Source organism: Sparus aurata, chromosome 22 (genome assembly GCF_900880675.1).
Source record: "Sparus aurata chromosome 22, fSpaAur1.1, whole genome shotgun sequence".
NCBI classification, from domain to species: Eukaryota; Metazoa; Chordata; class Actinopteri; order Spariformes; family Sparidae; genus Sparus; species Sparus aurata.
In genome coordinates this window covers 18,710,545-18,733,434 of record NC_044208.1, presented here as the reverse complement: position 1 = coordinate 18,733,434, position 22,890 = coordinate 18,710,545, and positions in this window count along the sequence as shown.

Below are 22,890 nucleotides of genomic sequence, written 5' to 3'. Positions count from 1 at the left end.
GTCTCGCTCTTCATACGCCATCTTTCTTGAATGCCGAGGCAGCTGGTGACGTAAAGAGGTCAGCCGGAGGTGGCCCCGTTAACACTAGTTGAAATGGGTACAGCGCCACCTAGCGTACCGGGGTATGACATGCCTTCGGCCAGTAATTCGATTTTCTCACAGGCATGTATACTCGGATAATTGCAGTTGTCCGATTGAGTAGCATAGTCGAACTATGGCTGTAATCTGACTAAGCTGTACATGTAAACGCACTGACTGATTTAGGCCAATACTCTGTTGACCTAGCATATACATATGTGTAGTCTAAATATATGTAATGTATAATTTACTTACACTTTTTTTTTACTTTTACTTTTACTGAAGTATGACTTTGGGTACTTTTCAGTGGGGGTCAGTGTGGGGGATGTTTGATAGACCTGGCAACTTGACACTTTCTAATAAGCCAACCCTTTAAGTATTCGTTTTGTTCAAAGTAAGTGCAATCGGTAGCACCAGTCTAATCACAAGTTAACATTAACCGTTGAGAAAATGTCGTCATTGCTGCATCCCTAGTTTCAACCTGCACTGCTATTCCTGTGCAGGGGGGAGACAATGACAAAGGGAAATGCAGAGGTCTACAGTTTACATTAATGGGTCTTGTGTTCTGGAAACCAGTCATCATTTTGATGCTGCTTGACAAGTAAAAAAAACAAATGGACAGTCCTCATTTTTAGGCACAGTTGTCTTTTCTCAGAAGATGTGTCACGCACTAAGGTTTTTATGGTATATTGTATATCAAACTTTCTAAAGCATGAAACAAAACTTCCTCCCGAAGCACTCGCTCTGCATTTGCACACAAGTGCCTTATTTTTTATGACGTATCCCTCTCTGGACAGAAAACAACACAAACTCAGGTGTGAATTCGAGAACTGGCTGCATCTATCACCGAGAGAACTGCGGAGCATCATGTTCGATTTTTAAAATCCCACTATAAACTCCGGCCCACGAGCTGAGCTGTCAGGACTCTTGGCCCGGGCACTCACTCTCACTAACAGCCATCTCCTTGGCCCACTGTGAAGGGCGCAAGGATACTCCAGCACTTATCCCGCACCGTCATGTCCGCCTCTCCACTTGTCGCCCACTCCTGTGCCAAATATCCCCCCCTTCCCGACCCCTACTTAAACAGCAACCCCTCCATCTCCAGGAAGGAAGATCTTTGGCTGATGGCGAGAAAGAGATGAGGAAGTAGAGCGGGCTGAAGTGTTTATGTACGGTCTTTACACTCACGTCATGACGCAATAACTTGTCCTGAGTTAAGACTATGTGACCGAGCGTCTGTCGTTTTTTAAAGATGTTTATATTTCTGTGCACACAAGAGCCGTCCTGTTCAATTGCCAATTTTGAAGAACCAGGCAGTGGCGGCACATCTGAGATGTAAATTGGGGCGGCAATAGCTCAGTCCGTAGGGACTTGGCTTGGGGACTTGAAGGTCGCCGGTTCAAGTCCCACCTGGACCGAGAAAGAATGATGTGGACTGGCAGTTGGAGAGTGCTTGTTCACATCCTGGGCATTGCCGAGGTGCCCCTGAGCAAGGCACTGACCCCTAACACTGCTCATTGGGCGTGGCTGCCCCTTCGCTCATCTCCTCTACACTGCATGTGTGTGTTTGTGTGTGCGCACCTGTGTGTAATGTGAGTGGAAAAAGGAATTTCCCAATTTGGGATTATAATAGTATATCAAAAAAATAAAATAAAATAAATTCGCAGGACAGTGTCAGAATCTCACCACTGTGAGATGCTAAAGTTTTGCGATCAGCAGTGACCGCGGGCGTGTAAACAACAGCTCCAGAGCTACGAGCTGTCTCGTAAGAACCCTCAACAGTCCCATGCTGCGTTTTTTAATAAACAGCCTTGTGTGGCAGTGCTGAAAATATCCTGCAGGCAGCGTAGTACGCTGAATGAATTTCCCTAAGTAGTTGTAGTGCTCGTACTCTCAAAGAACAAAAGAGAGGCTGTTGCGGGGAGCGATGGTGGTCATTAATCAGGCCTGAACACGCTTTTGCGCTTCAAGTGAAATGAAAAACGAGATTGAGTGCGACGCATTGTGGAATAAATTGAGATGCCGCATGAATCCAAATTAATTCACAGCAACAGTCTCGTGCAGAAGGAGCAGGATTTTCTTACAGTATATATATAATCCCACTACAAAACAGTCCTCCAGTGGTTCTTGTTGTGGAGCCTTTTCCTGCATGTTAATTGGAATATACTGGTATATTTACCTTAAACAAGATCACTGTGTCCCCACTTCTGTGTTACTGGCATTACTAAGACGTGCATTTAATTAGCTCCTTGTTGCATAAAGAATGTTGTTGTTGTTGTTGTTGTTGTTGTCGGTCGGCCCGTTAACTAGTTTTGCCTCTTCTGCTACTTTTGTGAAAAACTTTTCCAAAGAACATTACCATGATTTTTATTTTTTATTTTTTTATTTTTATAGCTCAGTTGGATATTTTCTTACATTTATAAATTGCACAATAGATACATGAATATGCCATTGAATAATATTGAAAATAAATGGAGGTAGTCATTACTTAAATTAAATCTGACTGATAGATATTTGTGCTTTAATTCTCCTTTGTATATATTTAACTATCAACTATTCAACTATTCACTTTCCCATTTAATATCTCATTTTATTTGTTAATCTATTAATTTTATATTTAATCTATACATTTATTTATTTATGATTTTAGCAGGTTCAGTCTCTGTCTTTTTGTCAAATCGTTGCAGTTTCGGCTTCTTAAATGTGAGGATCTGCTGCTTTTCTTTGCTGAATACGACAATGACGTTGGGTTTTCAACTGTTGGTCGAACAAAAGAAGTAATTTGAAGATCTCACTTTGAGCTCTAAAATATTGTGATGAGCATTTTTCCAAAGATTTTGACTAAACAATTACATTTCTGATGAAAATCTTTAATAATAGCTTCACTACTTTGGACATGAGATTGATCGTGTACTCACACTCACAAACACTCCGGCAAGATGGAGGACATGAGAAGACAAAATCTGCAGACAGAGCTGGACAGAGGAGAAGACATGCAGATGGACGTGATCTTAAAGTGCAAAAATACTATCAAACATGTTTCTTCAACACAGAGCAATTCAAAGGAATTGATCGTTGACACAAAGTTGAAATGGAGACTCAAACAGTGATGTGATGAGTGTGAGATGGGTTTTATCCGTTCGCGAGGTGCTTGAAAAGAGAGATCTGCCCAGGAGTGCACACGAAAAAGTGCCCATGATCTGTAATTTGAGGGGCAAAGACTGCTTTGCGGAGAGACATGGAGGCAAAATTGCAAAGGGGAGGAAATGACGAGATAGAAGAACGAGAAGAGGGGGCCAATGTTGCACAAGTGATTGGACTTGGTCCCGGGGCTGTCGGCCAATTTCATAAAAGTGAAGATACTGATGACTGGCTGATGGGCAGAAGCTTCAAAATGAAGGGGGAAAAAAGAAAAATGGAAATAATTTGGGTAGCAAAGGATAAGATTGTGCACATGATGACAGAGGAGGTAAGAAACTTCTCTGTAACATTCAAGAGGAACTGTTCCAAGACCGGAAAGCGTTTCTCGCCTGCCGCTGTAGGACAAAAAGGACATTCTGCTCATTTTTGCCACGCTTAATGCATCTTTTTTGTGCCACTGTGTTGACATTAAATCAATGTTATTTGTATTTATATTTTTAATAGTTAATGTAAGATAGCTACAGTATACACTATGATATTCCTGCATGTAGTGCTGTAGCCAGGATTTTCTAAATACTGAGTTCATGCGGACAGTGACCTAGAAGAGACTTATCCCTCATGCATACATGACCTATCTATTGCCCTGATCAGATCCTTCGTACGGAGGCACGTGTCACTTTTGGAGCAGGTGATATCAGCATGGTTGCAGCAGGTAGACTTATTGTTTATCCAAAGCTCCTGTAGTGCAAAGTAACTTCTGGCATAATGTTTTTCTCCACTATCTAGCTATGTCCGGATACAGCAGCAGCAGTTAGTGGTAACTCTGGCGACAAGCGGCTCCCTAATTGTTTTAAGTATGATTGAAGTTTAATTCTTTCCATATCTTACAAATTACTCCTTCGCCATAAGTTCCTTAGTCACAAATTAAAGCTGTGTGACTTGTTTTTCTTCAGACGAGCTCTGTCAGCGTGGGTGTAGGGGAAAAAAAGCCTTATTGTAGAAATGAGTGTCGAATTATAGAAATGAAACAAGGCAGATCAGTGCATTTCGACGAAGACAAGATAAATTACATGCCGATAACTCAGAAACAAGTTAAGTTATATTTTATTCATCTTTTTTTTTTTTTTGTCGTTGTTTGGAACAAATTATGTTATTGAAAATAGATAACAAACTTGCAGACTGGTATGGTGTGGACTGGGATAGGGATGTCCCACACTCCCTACGTGCAAACACAGAGCAGAACGCTGTCAGAGGGGGTCTGTCTTAATGAATCCTCTTGTATTGACAAACATGCAAATCCCAGTAAAGCTCCATCAGTTACAACTGCTCGACTTTTTTCGTGTTGCTCCACTTTGCCGGCGTTTTATCATCCTTTCCATCTGTGTCATTCTGTTTTCTCGGCTCTCCGAGGGGCGAGACGGCCGAGGCTCTCTTTTGATTGCATCAGGTTTTAATATCTGTCTGGTGGTTGTTTTTCATGGACGGAACAAAATGGGTGAGACGAGGAGGATATTGAATGTGCCGAGAAGCATCTGTCTCATTTACCACCCACGTATCGGTGCCCACTTCCCCTAACGAACGTGGCGCGTTGGACAGACACACTCAAGGAATTCGAACAAATTCCCCCACTGAATATGAGCGGGGCTTGTGTGTCTGACTGTGAGCGGAGGGATATTTTTTAGGGGGTTTAGGAGTGACAGGCACCAGAGGGGTTGAGGGGCTGAGGCTGCGCATATCAAAAAACACAATGGCACAGTAATACTGGTGATACATCACAGTCAGCCCGTGTAGCAGAGCAGCTGGTGACCTGGTGTTATAATGTCACTGACGTCTCTCAGGACTACGCACAGTGGTGCATGCCAATGCGTCAAAATGCCGAGACATTACTACTAACAATATGCTCCATGCTGTAGGCAAGCACTGCAGTTGTATGACTGTTTTGCCTCCATTAACCATCTAAAGACATCTGAGCCAGAGATATTGGATGTGTCTGTCTGTTGCTGTTCACCCTGGTGTGTCCAAGGTGTTTGGATATATGCAACCCAGCCCGATATGTGGAAACTTTACATTTCTTTATGTTACAACTTTCTTTAGGTTAAATGTTAAATTTTAATGCTCATGATCTGGTTAGGTTTAGGGACAAAGCCCACTTGGTTAGGGTTGGGAAAACATTTAAATAGCCTACCACCACAAACACCAGGAGATGTCCTAACTTTCTGTCAAACACCTCCAAACCGGTTGTTTGTTAAGGAGAGCTGCAGTGGTTTTTGTGCCTAAACCCAACCAGAGCACGAGCACAGCATTGTGACAAAAGATGAACACAAAATTTGACCTAAACAAACGGAAAGTTGCATCATAAAGAAACGTTCAGTTTTAACTTAGCTGTGGTTTCACACGGACAACATTTCTTCTGGTGATGGAGTTGATCACGCGTACAAACGTCAGCGTATCAGTGGTTTGCGGACACGTTTACTGCCATCATTTTATCCTGTTGACTGCGCTGATATATCTCTCTGGTCTCCGGTAACCCTGAAAACTATCTGAGAATGAAACAGACTTATCAGGTGAAACTCCACAATAAATCCTTGAGGATATTAACTTCGAGAGGGGACATATCAGAGCTAACACAAGCAGCCAAAATAAAATCTTCTGCCTGATAATGTGTTCATTAGGTGATAAATGTCCTGAAATTCACTTGCTGGGCTTCGACAGCGTGCGAGTCTGATAAGAACAAAGAAGACAGATTGTGCTTAATGGAATATTTTGATTACTTGAAAAGATTTCCTTTCCTCTCTTCAGGATGCTATTGGTGTTATATGTATTGTCTAAATATTTCAAAAATATTAAAACAACATATAAATTATGTGTGTTACCACAGTGTTTTCAGAATGAAAGGAAGCAAGACTTACAGCCACAGGCGCCGCACTACTGATATATAAGGAAATAGCCTCAGTACAGACTGAGGTTGTTCACTCCCTCAGTGGAGCCTGAAGCCAATTTTCAATACTCCCTCCATGGTCGACCAATTCTATTTTAGCTTGCTCCTGCTACAGCAGTGATATTTGGGGGATCTGGGAAATCTCCAGAGTCTGTAGTGGTGTGTGTGTGTGTGTCTGTGTCTGTGTGTGTGTGTGTGTGTGTGTATCACAAATGTAAATGTACAACCAAACAGAGCTATTAATGTTGTTGTAAGTTGTGTTTGTAAAGTAAGATCTCAGTTTTTTAGCAGCGATCAAGCCAACTCGACTTTGTTGCATGAGTAATTTTGCCAATTCAGGCACGGCAGCTTGTATTACAGAGCAAGGGAGAGGCAATAAATTAATGTAAATGAATAATTAGTTCCACAGAAAGCCATTCCACGTATGCAATACAGCTGAAAAAAATCAGCCTGCCACTAAGTAACACTTACAGACAAGATTGTTAAACATGCATATCCCCACGTTAAATCCGCCGTCAGGGAGGATGACTTCAGGAAAGTAAGCGCAGAAAAAGAGAGTCAGTTCTGTTGAAAGCGCAACAAAACAAATTCCGTCAGCTGATTTGCATAATCAAACTAAGGAACGCGGCAATTACATTTAAGTATACATTGGAACAAAATTCAAAGACCTAATTTCACACAGATTTAGACGCAGGAGGAGAACAGGCAATTGTCGCAGTTGTTGTTGTTGTCGTTGCTGGGTTAATGCATACACACATGCTGTGCAACAAAAATATATGACGCTTGAAGCTCATTACTCTGACTGGGATTTGAAAATTGGGGGTTTGCTTAGGGCAATGCTTGTTATAAAGATTTCCCTAAGTGTCTTCAAAACCGGGAGATAAAACTGGAGGAGAAGCAGAAATCCGCTCTGTAATCCCTCAATTTATGTGTTGTTTTGATGAGGTATACTGCACGGGTTCAGACTGCGATGGATACACATGTGTGTTTCTGTTGAAGCAAGAGGATTGTAGAACGCTCAGCTTCTCTCTCTCTCTCTCTCTCTCTCTCTCTCTCTCTCTCTCTCTCTCTCGCTCGCTCTTCTCGCGCTACTCGACGACGCTCTCGCTCGCTCTCTCGACGCTCTCTCTCTCTCTCTTCCTCTCGCTCTCTCTCTCTCTCTCTCTCTCTCTCTCTCTCTCTCTCTCTCTCTCTCTCTCTCTCTCTCTCTCTCTCTCTCTCTCTCTCTCTCTCTCTCTCTCTCACATGAACACATAGTTTTATATCCAGAAGACACACACACGAGATGAACACACTTGGCTTTTTGGATGGAAAAATCACTGCTGGCTGCATCTTCATTATAGTGACTAAACAGAAAGAGAAAAGACCCCCAAAAAAGAAGACTGATAAGCAGAAAGGGGGACAATCTGCTTATCAGAGTCACCAATAAGACACACACACAGAGTCAAGCTGACGCACGAGCACATTACACAGTACAAGCGGTCAGCATTTGTGTTTTCCACAAAGAAACACACAAATGCAATATGACTGTGAATAGTGTTTCCATATTGCTATTTTAAAAAGGATCCTTGGCATTTTCTTTTCTCCTGGCTGTCACTTCTAACAGCTGGCTCGTATCAGTGTTACACAGGCCAAGAGGCAAGGCAACAAAAGATCACCTCTCCCCATAAACTCCGCAGCTGCTGAGTAATACAAGTCCAAAAAGGATATTTCAATTACGTTTTGTAGAAATGACATAAGAGGATTAGAAAGAAAACAACTCCGTCTTGCTCCATGGAGACAAAAAAAGAATTCGCTGTCACCATTGTTTCTCTTTTTACGCTTAATTTTATTTTGGTGCCCACAGTTGAGTACACCTTTAACAAAGTCACATCCACAAACGTGGATGTTTGGAATTGCTGTGCAGAGGATGAGGTCGGGCCACGGTGGGTGAACAATAATTGAGTCTATAAAACAGCCAAACCTTGGTGAGGAAGAAAAGGACTCGAGAAAAAAAGTCTTTATGAAAACAATATTTCAAAAGAAAGCGCTTTCAATCTCTCTGAGGTAAAACAAAAGTAAGTGAGTGAGAAAGTAAAAGACGAAAGGAATTATTACCTGGGCCTTAAAACTAGCAACAGTCGAGTTTTTTGCTCTAACTTAATAGAATAATGATGCCATCTGTGTTTAGATTGGTTCCCTATATACTTCGTTTTCACAATACAATTTTAGTGTGCCACTGGGCATGAAATCTCCCAGGGGAAATGAAGGCAGACTGGCCATTGGGCCTGTCACCATTTCTATCTGCTTTGACTGTCTCCATTATAGACTAAATGTATAAATAAACCGTGTGGCTGGAAGTTGCTACTTTAAGAAAAACTCGTTTTTGAAAAGGACAAATTTGTTGAGACTTTAAGTTTCTTTAGTTTCAAATGTATGTTAGGAAAATGCTGCACTTATGAATTGGTTAGGTTTAGGCACAAAACCACTTGGTTATGGTTCCGAAATGACTTGAAATACTAAATACTACTGGAGATGTTCCAAGATCTTGTCAAAAACTACCAGTATTAACGCATCAAACACAGCTGAAAATGTCTTGACAGTCTTTTTTCTTTTCTTTCTTTTTTTATTAAAGACAAACCCACTCCTCAGTGAAATCAGGCGTGCAATTATACAAACGGCATGGTCCGTTGTCAAAAATATCCAGTGGTTTGACAATTACTAATGTTGAAATGCAGTCTTGATTCATATTTATCTTTCCAAGTACTGACTTGTTTTGACATGCTGACTTGTTTGCTGACTACTCCACGTGCCTTAAATTGCCCCTCCGGAGACAAATAAAGTATTTTGAATTGAACAGAACTGAATTAAACCGCCGTCGCTAGCTTGTCAACCATCTCGCCTCTAACCACCCGAAATGACAGTCGGGTCATAAATAGCCTGCGACACATACAAATGTGAAGGCATCAGTGGTAAACAGCAACTTTAACTGCCAACACTTCATCCTGGCGACTGGGCTGTTCCACTTTCAATGTGTAGCTTCGTAGATTATAAAATATGCAGCCGACTTCATTGTTTCAGTATTTTTACATTTACATCCCTCCAAAGGAAATGACAAAGAAATATGTTTTGGCATGCAGACCTCATCTTGGGATCCACGACAAATCACACCCCGATGCACCCTATGCTCTGCAGCAATGCATATTCCTGTGTCTATGTGAAGCCTGTTGTTTATGCCCTGGCTGCTTGAGTACTCAATAATGTTCTGCTGCGACCTGGGTGGCAGAGAAAAAAATAGATATGGGAAATCATAGTCTATGGTTCCTGGGGGGGGGAAATCAGTCGCGATTTTGAATACGTTCCAGGAACTTGTGTTGGATGCTACTGCATAACAGACGGCCTCTATTGGCAGCAAACACGCCAAATCTCTCCTTTTAAAAATTGGACACCGGTTCATACACAACAGTCAATGCAAACAAATATATAACACTAGGAGCTTGGTGCCAAGAAAGCATTGATCTGGCAATTGTGAAGCTTAAGTAATGGCCGATCATCATTAATGTCCACTGAATGTAATTTATGAGAGTCCTATTTATCTCATAACATCACTGAATCAATACAGAGTTTATCATTTTTATACCACAGTTGAACAATGTCAGCCTGTTATTTGAGTCTGTACTGTACAACTCTGCAATTTGTACACTTTAATTCAAACTTAAATCAGCAATTCTAGGAAACTGAGTGCATTCTATCAAATTACTGACAAGGAGAAAACTTGGATCCAATATAAAACTCAGCATCTATCCAACGCGCTTTTACTCCGAGCTCATCAAATACCCCGGCTCACTCAGTGGCCTGAAGATTCAAACTCTGTTGTTGTACGACAACGTTTTGTAAGAGAAGGACTCCATTCTCAAGTTAGCAGTACTATGTTACATGCAACATCAGGTTAGTCGTTCAAAATAAAGGCGACGAACAGTTCACATATTATGACATATTGTGACTTTTGGACTGCTATTACTTTTGTCAAATAGACGCAGTATAGTTAGGTTTAGGGTCCAAAACTTCTTGGTTAGGTTTAGACACAAAAATGACCTGTCATGTTCAGAAAAGGATTGCACTTTGGATAAAAATAACCATGTTCAGTCTCATAACTTACATAATGGAAGTAACGTAAGTGACGTAAATCTTGTCATGTAACCTAAGTCACAGTCTTTGTACATCATTCATGTAACGTATGCTACCTTAACATAAAGACAAATCACTTTTGATTCTTGGTCACAAACAGGACGTGAAACCCAGGCTTTGAAAGGAAACTCCTTTGAGTGTGTGACCCAACCAACCCAACCAACCCCCAACTAGGACTTTTCTCCTTCTTTATACTAGTACACCAGGGCGCTTCAAGAAGTGATACAAAGCGGGCACCTACAGTGTCAAACTTAGAAGCTGTATTTATATTTTATTTTGAAAGGGATGAACTATCTCTACTCCAAAAAAAAGACAACATGCGCTCCAAATTTCTCCTTTTTATGTAAATGCTGGGAGTAAAATCAGTGTGTAACCATGAACTGTAGCTGTGAAATTGTCTGTGTTAAATTCTCATTAAAACCTAGCCCACCTGTTCTGTCCAAACTCACATCAAAGCAAGCGCAAGTTTAAAGCCCTCGATTGTCGGCGCCGCTGATGGGTTTTTGATTGAGTATTTGCATTTTGTATGGTAGCGGTGGCTGCAAAAATCAGGCGGTGTTAAAAGGCAAACACCGAGTTGGGTTTATAAATTATTTCCAACATGTCAAACAAACAGGAAGAATATTGATTTTCGCCTGAGACTGTGTCTCAAAACTCTGGCGCTGGTCCATTTTGTACAGAGGTTCAATATGTTGTTTCTGCCACTGCTTTGTGGCTGAAGAGAGACAAGATGAGGAAAGTTCAAACCCATCGGATGACTTTTTAAATGCATAACTCTCCCGGGAAAACTGCTGCTTTTTCTAAGATGGGAATCAATCTCTGAATAGTCGATGAACAAATTGTGATGGCTCATGGTAAAGTAAAGGAATAGTAAAAGGTTGCACTCAGTGGCAGAGGGGAGCTCAGAATTATTTTCTACAAAAGGTTGAGAACACACAAGTGATGCTCGGTGCGGTATTTCAGGCATCAGGCATTAAAAAAAATAAAAAATGAGCAGAGAGACTGCTGCCTAATGGTGCCCACTCTTCAGCATCAGTTGCGAGCATGGAAGTTACAGCACATTTCTGTAGTTTAGGCCAGGAGGAGGAAAAATGAAAGAAGACATCTGAGTTCAGGCCAGTGGAGACAGTGATATTAAAAAGACTGGAGGATGCTGTTAATCATCCCAAAGGTGCCCGTTTGCCTGTTCCATGTGCGCCGACCTTTCTCTCCACCCATGGAGAAATGAAAGCAGAAGTCGGTGTGGCAGGGTCCTGATAGCACCCCTCTGTTCTGGCGCAGTGGCTTCTGCTCTCGCCCTCGGGGCCCCAGAGCAAGGATCTCTTTATTCCGCTTGGATCCTCTTCTCTTTGCAGCCAGCTGCTGCCCTACTTGGCTTTCTCATTCGGTGCCTATGATTGCCCCCTCTGCTTAAAGCCTGCGCCTCTTTTGCTCAGAGGACTATTTGAATCCATTCCACCTTGAATAATTGTGCAGGTCAAAGCCCCGTGTGGAGGCGCACAGTTCGGAAATGGGCTGACTTGCGGGTTTTGACTGCAGTTTGGAGCATTTTGAGCAAATTGGTTCATTTGGAAAATGCTGCATATCGCAGACAGGGGTCTCGGTCTGGATATAAATCACACACATTGATTTTTCCTCTCTCGTAAAGTATTTCACACTCAGATCATGAAAACGCTGTCTTCTTAGTATTCAGTTTGGGCAACCGGTGCAGTAATTGAACCTGTTACATTAGCATGGGCCATTTAACATTTCTCAAGCCTGGCATGCAACTCATTTTCAGTTTAGGCAAAGAAGAAGCACAAAGAAGCGCATTGTTTTTCAGCGGGAGTGAGGAGAAAGTGTGCAGGTAAAAAACATGAGCCTGGTTACGAATTCTGCACCAGGCGGTGGATCTGGCAGAAAGTTCTGCAAGACGTCAAGATGACCCCTCATTAAAGCTTCTCTGCCCATTATCATTAGTTAGGCGAATATGTGTAGCCGTTAATAGATGCGGTCTCTGTGCTCATTAGGTGACCCGGCGTCCATTTGTCAGGATTTAAAGGGTAGCGGTGTTCATTAAGAGCAGATAAGCTCCGGAAAAGAAGGTTAACCGATAGTGCAGAGGTTATCCCCCCTTCACAGATCCGTCGGAGGTGTTAAGCGGGTGGAAAAATCTGAGGTGTGTGGGTGTGTGTGTGTATGTGTGTTGTTTCCTTTCTGTTTCACTTACCGTTAACATTTCTAAGATGTTTATGACTGCGGAACATTTACTGTGACAGGACAAGCAGTGAGTCAGATGCACAGTGTGGCGTGGAGAGCGAGGACAGACAGTCTGTGCAGTCATGAGGAAACATTCTCGCAGTCCCTTTAGTCCCTGATGCAGTGATAGAGACATAAAGCTCCTCTCTCCTGTATAATAAGCCCCCTCCAGCCACTTCCTGTCTGACATGTTTTACCCAATTTCTCATTCTGTGCCCCACAGAGTTTACACATTTGATTCTACCTGCCTTGTTCCCATCTCGTGTAGTCTGCTTCTATATTCATCAGCTAATGCTGTTCCTCTGGTATCTCCTCACTCTGACATTTCCCCCTCGCAGACTTCAGTGTGGACATGACTTCCAGATGTGACCTCAGTGGACAAGATGCATCTGTGTTTGGGGGAATGTGTGTGTGTTGTGTTGTGGGAGTAGACACGGGAAAAAGGGCGAGGTTCAGCAAAATTCAATAGCTCTACTGGTAGTAAATGACCTTTACAATAAATGCATTTTCTTTTTCTTTTTTTTTCAGGCCACCGAGAGATAAGCAATTCATCCAGTCAGTCGCAATGAAGCACACTCTAACTCCGAGTTAAACTTTAACTTATAGTCTACTTTTACCCTGCAGGTAAGGATGAACTCAGGGCACCAGAAAACAATTTCTGTGCAGCCAGGTCTGAACACAATACTCATGCACCGCACTCACTCACAGTATTCTGTACACTGTGGCTGGAAGGATATAGGCCCGGTATTGTAAGATGGGTTGAGACTCAAATTTATGTCCTGTTCTGGTAGGACTTCATAATCTTTGATCTAAGCATGATGCATTTGATTTCAAGATTCTTGTTTTTGCCATTGAGGAAAGAACCAATTAAGGACAGTTTGCATGTATAATGTTTTTCACAGGCAGTAACTCCATTTGAACAACACCTGAGAATTTGACTAATAGCTGAAACAGTCCTCACGATCCCATTAGGTTTGTATGTTGTGGAAAAGTTGTTCAGTACTCTAGTGGATAGGACAAATGCGACATAACAACGGGAGATAAACTAGTCCACTCAGCTTAGTGAACCCATCAGCTCATCTTTAGCCGGATAGCTAACGTTCGACAAACAGGCAAAAAATATAATTTCACAGTGTGTTAAACGGCAAAACAAACTAGCTAACCAGCCGAGTCACAGTCCCCAAATCAATACAAATGTCCACGAACTGGCCAGCTGTAGCCTGAAGTATTGAGTTGAAAAGCACATGGGATGTGGGAGAAGTTGATAAATGCTGATGAAGGTTCTCAGTCATCCAGGGGCCTCATTTATAAAACTGTGCGTAGGATTGACATCAAAAGGTTGCGTACGCATGAAACACAGAAAGTGCGTAAGCACAAAAATATCCTGATTTATAAAACAGTGCGCACGTACGTCCTACGCCGATTTCCCTTTATAAATCACAATCCACTCTAAATGTGGCGCACCTGTGTGCGGGTCATACCACACCCATATTTGCCTATGAATATTCCGAGAAACGCCCCTAATTAATATTCATTCGTGACTGAAAGCATGCCGAAAGCAGAGAGAAAGGCGAAGAAGCGCAATTTCACCCAATGTGAGGTGGAAGTTCTTGTCGGGGAGGTGGAGAAGAGGAAGGCTGTATCATTTGGTGGACACAGTGTTGGGTTGGGTCACCAATGCCAAAAAGGCTCTAGAGTGGCAGCATGTGGCAGACAATGTAAATGCTGTTGCCTCAGAAGGTCGGAGTGAAAAAAAAAAGTGATCAGACATAAAAGTGGAAGCAAAAAAGCGCCTGGCGTCACACAGGCAGAGCGTCTGTACCACGGGCAGGGGAACAGGCCAACTGGAGCTCACCCCGCTGGATCAAAAACTGGCGGGGATCATCAGGAAATCCCTCCTGAGTGACGTGGTGATGGAGGTGGAGGGGGACAGCGGTGCCAGCCCAATTCATTCTCACTCAGTGCTCTTATAGCAACATGAGTGCAGTTAGTGGCACCGATTACATTTGGGAAACCAGACATTGCTGCAAATTGCGCATTTTTATTTGCCTGTTCACCCACCGTATAAGGAAACTTTATGTACTGCTGTGACAAACCAATTATACCTCCTAACACGTATGGCATAACACGGCTAAAAGTTGGCTGGGATGTCCCTGACCTGAGAGTGTTGTGAGCACTTGAAGCGGGACTGGCACGGCATGGTTTCTGCGGGTGCTCCTCTCTAACGCTGGGCCCATCAGCCACTCATCACTGTTGGCCAGTGGATCTTGCTGGTTTCTGAAGTTCCGCTCCCTCCGTATCCTTCCATTTGCCACATCCTCCAACAGTGCCAAAGCAGCCATTGTGCGCCATAACGCATTGTGAATACATGCCTTTATATACCCATCTATTAGGTAATATCTGCTACACATGTGAGAATAATCTAATTGACTAACATTACGAGATAATTATTGTCTTTATTTGTATGGCAACAAAACACAGTTACAAGGTGTTTTATGCATTATGCATTGAAAACGGAGATGAAACGAAATGGTCTATATGATATAGGATATTAATATATTAAACTGCATTCATATCAGTGTAAACGCAATTTGCTCTACTGTTGTCTTACTATTGTTCTAAATCATATGTTTCCCGTGTGCATTCCAGGGAGTATGTTTGTTTATTCATTGTAGAAATAGTTTTTTTGAGTACATTTTCACACAGTTTCTCCCGTTTCTTTCTTCTGCCATCAGTGGCGCAGTTTCTCCTTACCCCAGTGATGTGCGTACGCATGGGTCAGAGTTTGCATGGAGGACCGCACATTTTCCCGTCAAGTTCTCTTTTTATAAATCCCACGGTGTGCATAGAGAGTGGCGTATGCCTTCTTTTGTGCGTACGCAACGTTTATAAATGAGGCCCCAGGTCATTGTAATTCTAAGTTCTGTATCGTAGCCAACTGGACATGTTGCAGTTTCTGGAAGATGTTTCACTTCTCGTCCAAGAGTCTTCTTCAGTTCTAACTAACTGGAGGGGAGTTGCAGGCTTTTTTTAACTCTGCGTGGGAGTGTCCTTACAGAGTCGTTGAGTTAAGTTGTTGATACAGTGCGTTCAGAGGTACGGCGTGTCAGGCTATAGTGGGATGTAATTGCACATAAAGTCTGTTTACCCAGCTTTATCGAATCAAACAGGGTTTACACACCTTTTTATGAGTTAACCATTAGCTGCTTATCATGGACATGTCAGCCAGCAGACACTGAAGGAGGCTACTTCTTGCAGCTCTTGTGTTCCAAGCACCAACCTGTGGTGTTCAGAAGATGATGCTATGAAGGACTACACTCCAGATTTCTTTTTAAATGTAATCTATTTCAAACACTGAGGTGTCTGTTATTTGACACCTTTCATATAATCAGTATTTACTATATGTGGTGATTATATGGTATAAACTAATAAGACATTGTCTTGTCTACAACCCTGGATGAGAGAAGTGGCGGATTGCCCCATAACTGTCCCTCTCACATAATTTCAGTCTTGCTTTAGTCGCTATGTCAATGTTAGATCTACTTCTAAAATCCAAAAAAGTTACTGAGAACGACTTAATCACAACAGAAGAAGACGCAGAGCTCCACAGTTGTTTCGCTTCACACGTAGCAGCTTAGTTCATCATCGACTCAGCCGCTTTGGCGAACTGCACCGACCGCACTGGCATTTTGTGTTCCACTCGCATCATTTCTCAGACGGCTGTTTCAGCACGATATGGATCAGTGAGTGTGAAAGCATCCCTAAAATGATTCACACAGTGGGTGGAACAGACTTTATTTGGAGATGGAGGGGAGGGGGGGGGGGGGGGGGGGGAGAAAATGACATCTGTGAGGATGAGTGTGCTTTATTGGAGCAGACTTTGGCATCGTTATTTAGTCCAGCTCGTGCCAACGGCTCCAGTTCGCCATGAAAATGTTTCTTTCTATTTGTGAAACCTTTACCGGCCATTATTTCCCCCGTCTCGCTTCATCTCAGCCCAGACACCAAGTGAAGTGGGGTGGAATGGCCGTGTTTGGGCCGGACTGAGAAAATCTCATTAAATTGTCCAAAATGGCATTAGGGGGGAACCTATTTCTGGCTTTTAACGCTTGTTGGCGTTCACATCCAGCCCGGAGAACGGCTGTTAGGGATTTGAGAGATGGTCAAAATAATGCCTGAAGTGAATACACTTAAGTCATTGTAATTATTACCTCCTTCCTGTCTTCACAAGGCTGAACGTGTCAGACAGAGACATGAGGCCTCTCACATTACATTACTAGCTGGCCTGTCATGGCCTAAGAGGAGCTGGGTGACTCAGACACATAATAGACACCATTAAAAATATGTGTGTGTGTGTGCGCGCGTGTGTGTGTGTATGTGTGTGTGCGCGTGTGTCTGCTCATATAAATTCAATTTCCTCATAATTTCCCCAACACGACAGCAGATTTATTCATGACATTTAATGGAAGCTATCTATCCAACTCTTAAGTGGATAAAAAATGTCTGACGGATGAGTAAAACAGTTCAGTCGAAGATTTTCTCTGAAGTCGCTGCTGCATTAGACCCGTCTTTTTTTTCCCGTGATGAGGTTGGATAGTTTTAATGTTGCATTGTTGTCGTTGTTGTTTCAAATGGGTAACAAAGCGTCCTACCATTTGTCCATGCGCACAATTCAAGATGGCTTTTTTTGTTTCATAATTACCGACAAGTTGTTTCGGAGTGCCCTTTCATTACAGGCAGTGGCATTTTCAACTGAAATGACAGCAAAACAACGACTGCAGCTATTTGGGTTGCAAAAAAGCCTTTTACGCTGAATGATCATAGAAAAAAGAAAGAAAATACGTTTTACTTGTTTGAGAGAATGAAAATGTCACAGGGAGAAGTGAATGTGCCTGGTGCATTATTGACCCGCAATCAAATGTAGTGCTTTCGTCTCATTAATAGTAAAGAGTGTGTTCGGCGTGGACTGTACCCACTTTACTCTGTGAGAGCCCTACAGTAGAAACCAGCAGTAACAGAATGGTTTGCAGCGATGCATAGAGGCAAATGTTTGAGGCTGAACGCTGGCAGGAGTATACACTCATGCTAAAGTGAGAATTTTAACTGAAGACATTCAAAATTTTAATAAAATGCATCAACAGAATGTAAATAAGAAGCATTGTATGTGTGTTTTAGAGATGGATACTTAAGTTAGCCTGTAACCAGTCCCAACCATTAGCTGCACAGATAACTTAGCTAACTACTTACGCGAGCTACAGTTAGCAGCAGTTAGTGGTGCCTTTTCAAGTTCACATTACGTGTTTGTGACTTGACTGTCGAATTGGAAGGTGGAGGTGATAGTGATGGACTTACAGGTGAGAACAGGGCTCCAACAACCATTTATTTAATCACAAATGATGCATTAAGATGTTTCTTTACCTGTAAAACATGTCAGTTTATTGCAGCGTCACCGTCAAAGCCTGTTTTATTTTGTGTTTAAAGTGCATCCTCTCTGCTTCTGTGTTGTCTCTACTAGCACAATGTTTCAATTGATTTCACCATTTACACCAAGTTCATTAAAGAATATAACATATTGACGACAAATGTGAAATTTTACACATTCAGTAATCAGTAATTAATATAGGCTACTTCTTCGGAGAAAGAAGAAAGTAGAGAAAGTCACCAGATTCCCTTTAAAAATGGCACCTGATTGGCTATTGGCCTATCAATCTGTCTATCTGTGCCCTTAAAGTTAGTTACGGTTAGGGTTAGTTATTTTAGAGACCCAAGAAGCTAAGATTATAGCACAGACCCTGGGTGAGAAGGCTGCCAAGCCAGTGACCATGGTTCCAGACTGCTTTTAACATTTTTGAGAGTGAAACCACTGGATAAAGTAGAGGAGGGATCACCGCATTGACACCACTGGATGATTTAAGGTGACCTTGAAACAATTTCTAGCCATATTTGTGGCGAAACCTGTGAAGTCGCAACATGAGGAAATGTTACGTTTCGTTGTTGGTGAGTTGCGCAAGAGTGGTGAAAAATGCTCTGTGTAGAAATTTCCCAGACCCTAAAAGCGATGTCCTCAAATTTCTTCTTTTGTCCAACAGACAGTTCAAAACCGAAAGATTCCTCATTTACAGTCATAAATGACAGAGCAGCAATTCCTTAAATTTACGATGCTGGAATGAGCGAAGTTTGACGTTTTTTGCTTGAAAAAATACTGACAATGATCAAAATAGATTTATCGACAAATTGCTGCAGCTCTATTTTGATAAGAAGGCTTAACACGAAAAATAAATGATTTTAGAGTGTAGTTACTCTTTAAATTATTACAGACGTGTCACCGCCAGTGAAACAGTGCATGTTGTACATTCAGTTATAACAATGTTTGAAATAGCAAAATCTTAGTTTTTCAGGCAAGATCAATACCTTGAACGATACTGTGATCACTGCTCTCAGCCTCCTGTCATTGACGCTGCATGTCAACTAAGGGTAAAATACCGAATAACTGAATAAAGCATCGTTGCAATGATGCCTGCAAAGATAGAATGTAATTTGGATTGATTTTCTCTTTTAATATGAAATAGTAGCCGAGCATCAACACAGCCCAAATCTGCTGCCGTGCAGATAAATTGTTCATTAAGGCAAAGAGCTGGGGGAATCCAAAAAAGATACATACAGCAAAAGCAATAAGTGGCTATGATGTATTTTGGCCCTCCTCCATGGAAGTAAATTGGATTGTTAAGGCGAGCCGACGCCTCCGGGCTCTCTCTCCAATCTTCAAAGCTGCCACCACGCTTGTATTGAGGCTCTCAAAAACGGATGATTTGTTATGTAGTGGCTATCAAGATGATAGTTTGGAAACCCTGTCAACTGAACATCTTTATCTCGTGTTTTCCTGGGTGTGACACAGAATTCCTGCACAGACAGACTCCAGTTAAATGTACCTTCACGGTCACATTTATTCCTTTTCATTTAATGGGGAATGCAAAGCGCTCAAGTGCTTCTGCCTCGCTCCCTTCTTGACTGGTTGTGCATTGGCTTGAGTGATGACGCGCCTCAGGAAACTTAAACTGCATCTTTCCTCCATGCAGAATATTTAACCCACCTCTGTTTAAGTGGGGTTTTTGTTATGTTCCTTTGCGCACTCAAGCAAAAGATAGATACAGTTTGGTTTCGGGGATAAACAGCAGCAGAATAGCATCATTTAACAGCAGCACAGGTCTCCAGAGAGCTCTGTTGCTGCACAACGGTACAAGGCTAGGACTTTGGTCTGTAACCAAGGGAGCACCAAGGTACTTGTCTAAAGATGTAGATGAAGAATGTCATATAGCAATGATTACTGGAGCACACGCACACACACACACACACACACACACACACACGTACCATGTTGAAAGAAAGAATTGAAACAACGTTCACATCAGCCGACCATGACAAGCCTGACAGGTAATCTTGGGAGAGCAAAGAAAAGGGCATTCAATATGTCTCTGCCTTGAGTCTTTGTGTGTGTGTTTGTGTGTGTGTAAATATAAAGATGAGAAATGGATTTGGTCATGTCGGTGTGTGTGTGTGTGTGTGTGTGTGTGTGTGTGTGTGTGGAAGAGCCCCCAAAGGCCTCGCTCAGTGTAGAGACCCTCACACCTCGCATCCACCTGCAGTGAAAAACCAAGCTGGGCAGGAGGCCGGCACATAAAAAAATAACGCTTCTTGTGAAAATTAGAAGACGAGAACGAGCATCAACTACGGTGAACAATGTCGCCATTTTGAAGCTTTCAAGCCAGACCCAGCACTTGTACTCTTTATGATGATCTAATGTCTTCATGCGTTTTCAGGAAAATGTTTGCACCGAGACAATAAAAGGTTATTACATGACGCACGTAATTATACTCCATATAATCTCCGCGTCTCGCTTTCCAGCCTCGGTGCCAAAATTTGAGACGTTTGATCAGCTTCCTTTTGTCTTCTTCTCTTTCGGTGGATGCTGTGATTCATCAGAGGCTCGTCTTCCACATGATTAAACAATAACAGTGTGTTATTATGAAGAACAGACCTCGGTGTGCTTTGCTCCCACACAAACAAGAACGCTAATATACATGGTTAGAGAGGAAAAAAACATCGCTCTGTTCTTTTTCCGTGGCCCTCAGCGCTCCATGCACACACACGTACACACACACACACACGCTCGCAACCTTGCATACACCCACGTATGTGATACATACCCACACCCACACCAGAGAGAAAGCGAAACTCAACGACTAATTAGTTTACAGATATCCTTCTGCTGGAGAGGAATGGGGCTCATGGGGGGTCTTTCTGTGTGTGTGTGTGTAACATCAGTTCATCTTTTCCCACTGAAATGGGCAGCGAGGAGGTTCTGAGCCCCATCACATTAGCATGTCGACAAAAAAAGCTAATTGAAACAGGGGGCTCCCTGCCTCCCAGCACACACACCACACACTGGGCACGGTCCCATGCCAATCCACCACAGCTTGGCTGGAAAACAAGAACAGCAGACCGACACAGGGGGTGTGCCGTGCAAACACACGGAGCAGAGACAGCACCTGAAGTGTACTTCACTCGGGGGGTGGATCAGAGAAAACAAAAAGACAACAATTTGTAACTTGGTGGTGTCTGGCAGGAGGGGAACTGGAGAGGCAGCTGTTATGTGGTGGAGCGCCGGAGTGTAGAGAGTCTCGATACATTTATAGTAAAGTGGAAGGGTACCTCAGAGGGCACGTTGCCACGGTTTCTCCACTGGAAGGGCGCCTTACAGGGCATTTTATCCATTTTTTTTCAGCTGGAAGTGCATCCTCATGTTTTTTCCACTGAAAGGGCGCACTGAGGGGAAGTCATCATGTTTCGTCTACCATGGGGGAATTCCAAATGAATCCGAATGGTCATTTTGTCACGTTTCGGCCTCCATCATAGGTCATCACAACCTAAAGAAATCGTGTTTGTGTACGTCCAGTTCATTCCCCAGTTTATATTTCCGAGGCTTCTCTTGCTCTCAGTTCTTTACTGCTTTGTATGAAATGTACATTTTTCCTTGCACAGCCGGTCATTCAACAAGACCTATCCTTTTCATCCCGGGACATCAGGTGTCACCATGACAACCCGCTCTGACAGACCCTGTCATTGGCCGGATTAGCGCAGATCAGTGTTCGCTGCTGATCTGAGCGAATTCAACTGGGCTTTCCGATACATCCTGTTGTCGGCGGTAAACAGTGGTTTGTACAATCCCAGACTGAGATAATCCTCGCACAAAGCAGGAGGATTAGTCTAAATCAATAATGACCCCACATTGTGAGCAGGTTACGACAACTGGCATCTAACTTAGAGAGCTGTTCCAGTGCATTTACCCAGGTTTTTTTGTTTGGGGAATCACCGGGGGAAAAGCTTTCAGGACGCTGAGGTAAACCTGTGGAAATAAAGAGGTAACCCAACAGAAGAGCTCCTTCCTCTTGTCTTTATTCGTGGGCTATAATTAGGGCTTTGGATGCGCCGGTTAAAGCGTCCAGCTGAGGCGTGGGGTCCAGCTTTTTGTCTGGCATCCGAGCAAAACAGAATCATTCCTCTCATTTACCCTACACTGAAGCTCCTCGGGGCAAGTCAGAATTCTCCAGCCAACTAATTGATGAGCTTGTCAATCAAGGCTCTTACTCTCGCACGGGAAGAGCAGTAATGCACACATGGAGGCTTTTCTCACAGGTGTCGGAGCGTCAGCACTCTCTTTGTGCACTAGAAATATGAAGGATGATAACAAAATAAAGACTATAGAAGCACAGTTTCTTGGAAAAGATAACACCCGCAATAGAAAAACTGCAAATCGAGACACTCCATGCAAATAGGGGTAATAAGTTTTTAACGGACAGAACAAAATGTTAATGACATTTTCTGATATTCAATGCAAATGAGGCTTTCTAATTAAACATGAAACAAGACAGAATAAGAAATGTGACTGAAAATAAACACTAGAAGTTTCTTTCCACTAGCATGACAGAATACATGTTCTGGAAACAAAACAACCCCAAAAAAATGAACTTGTGTATGAAAATCAGTGTTTTCACCTTTAGCGTCTCCATGTTACTCAGCAGCGGCCATATTAGATTGCATCCGTATTATCTGAGGGCAAAGCTAAATGTACACGCTTAACAGGTTAGTTTTTCAGTGTGTGATTATGTGATGCACATTCAAATCCCCCCTTTTTAGCTTCTAGCAGACGCACGTTGGACTCTTGATTGGTTCGGTTTTGTGTTTATAGTCTCAGAAAATGGAGCCTCATTCCAGGAAATTGAGCGCTATGAGCAGCTGCAGGCACACATTTATTAGCAACGCAGCTCGTC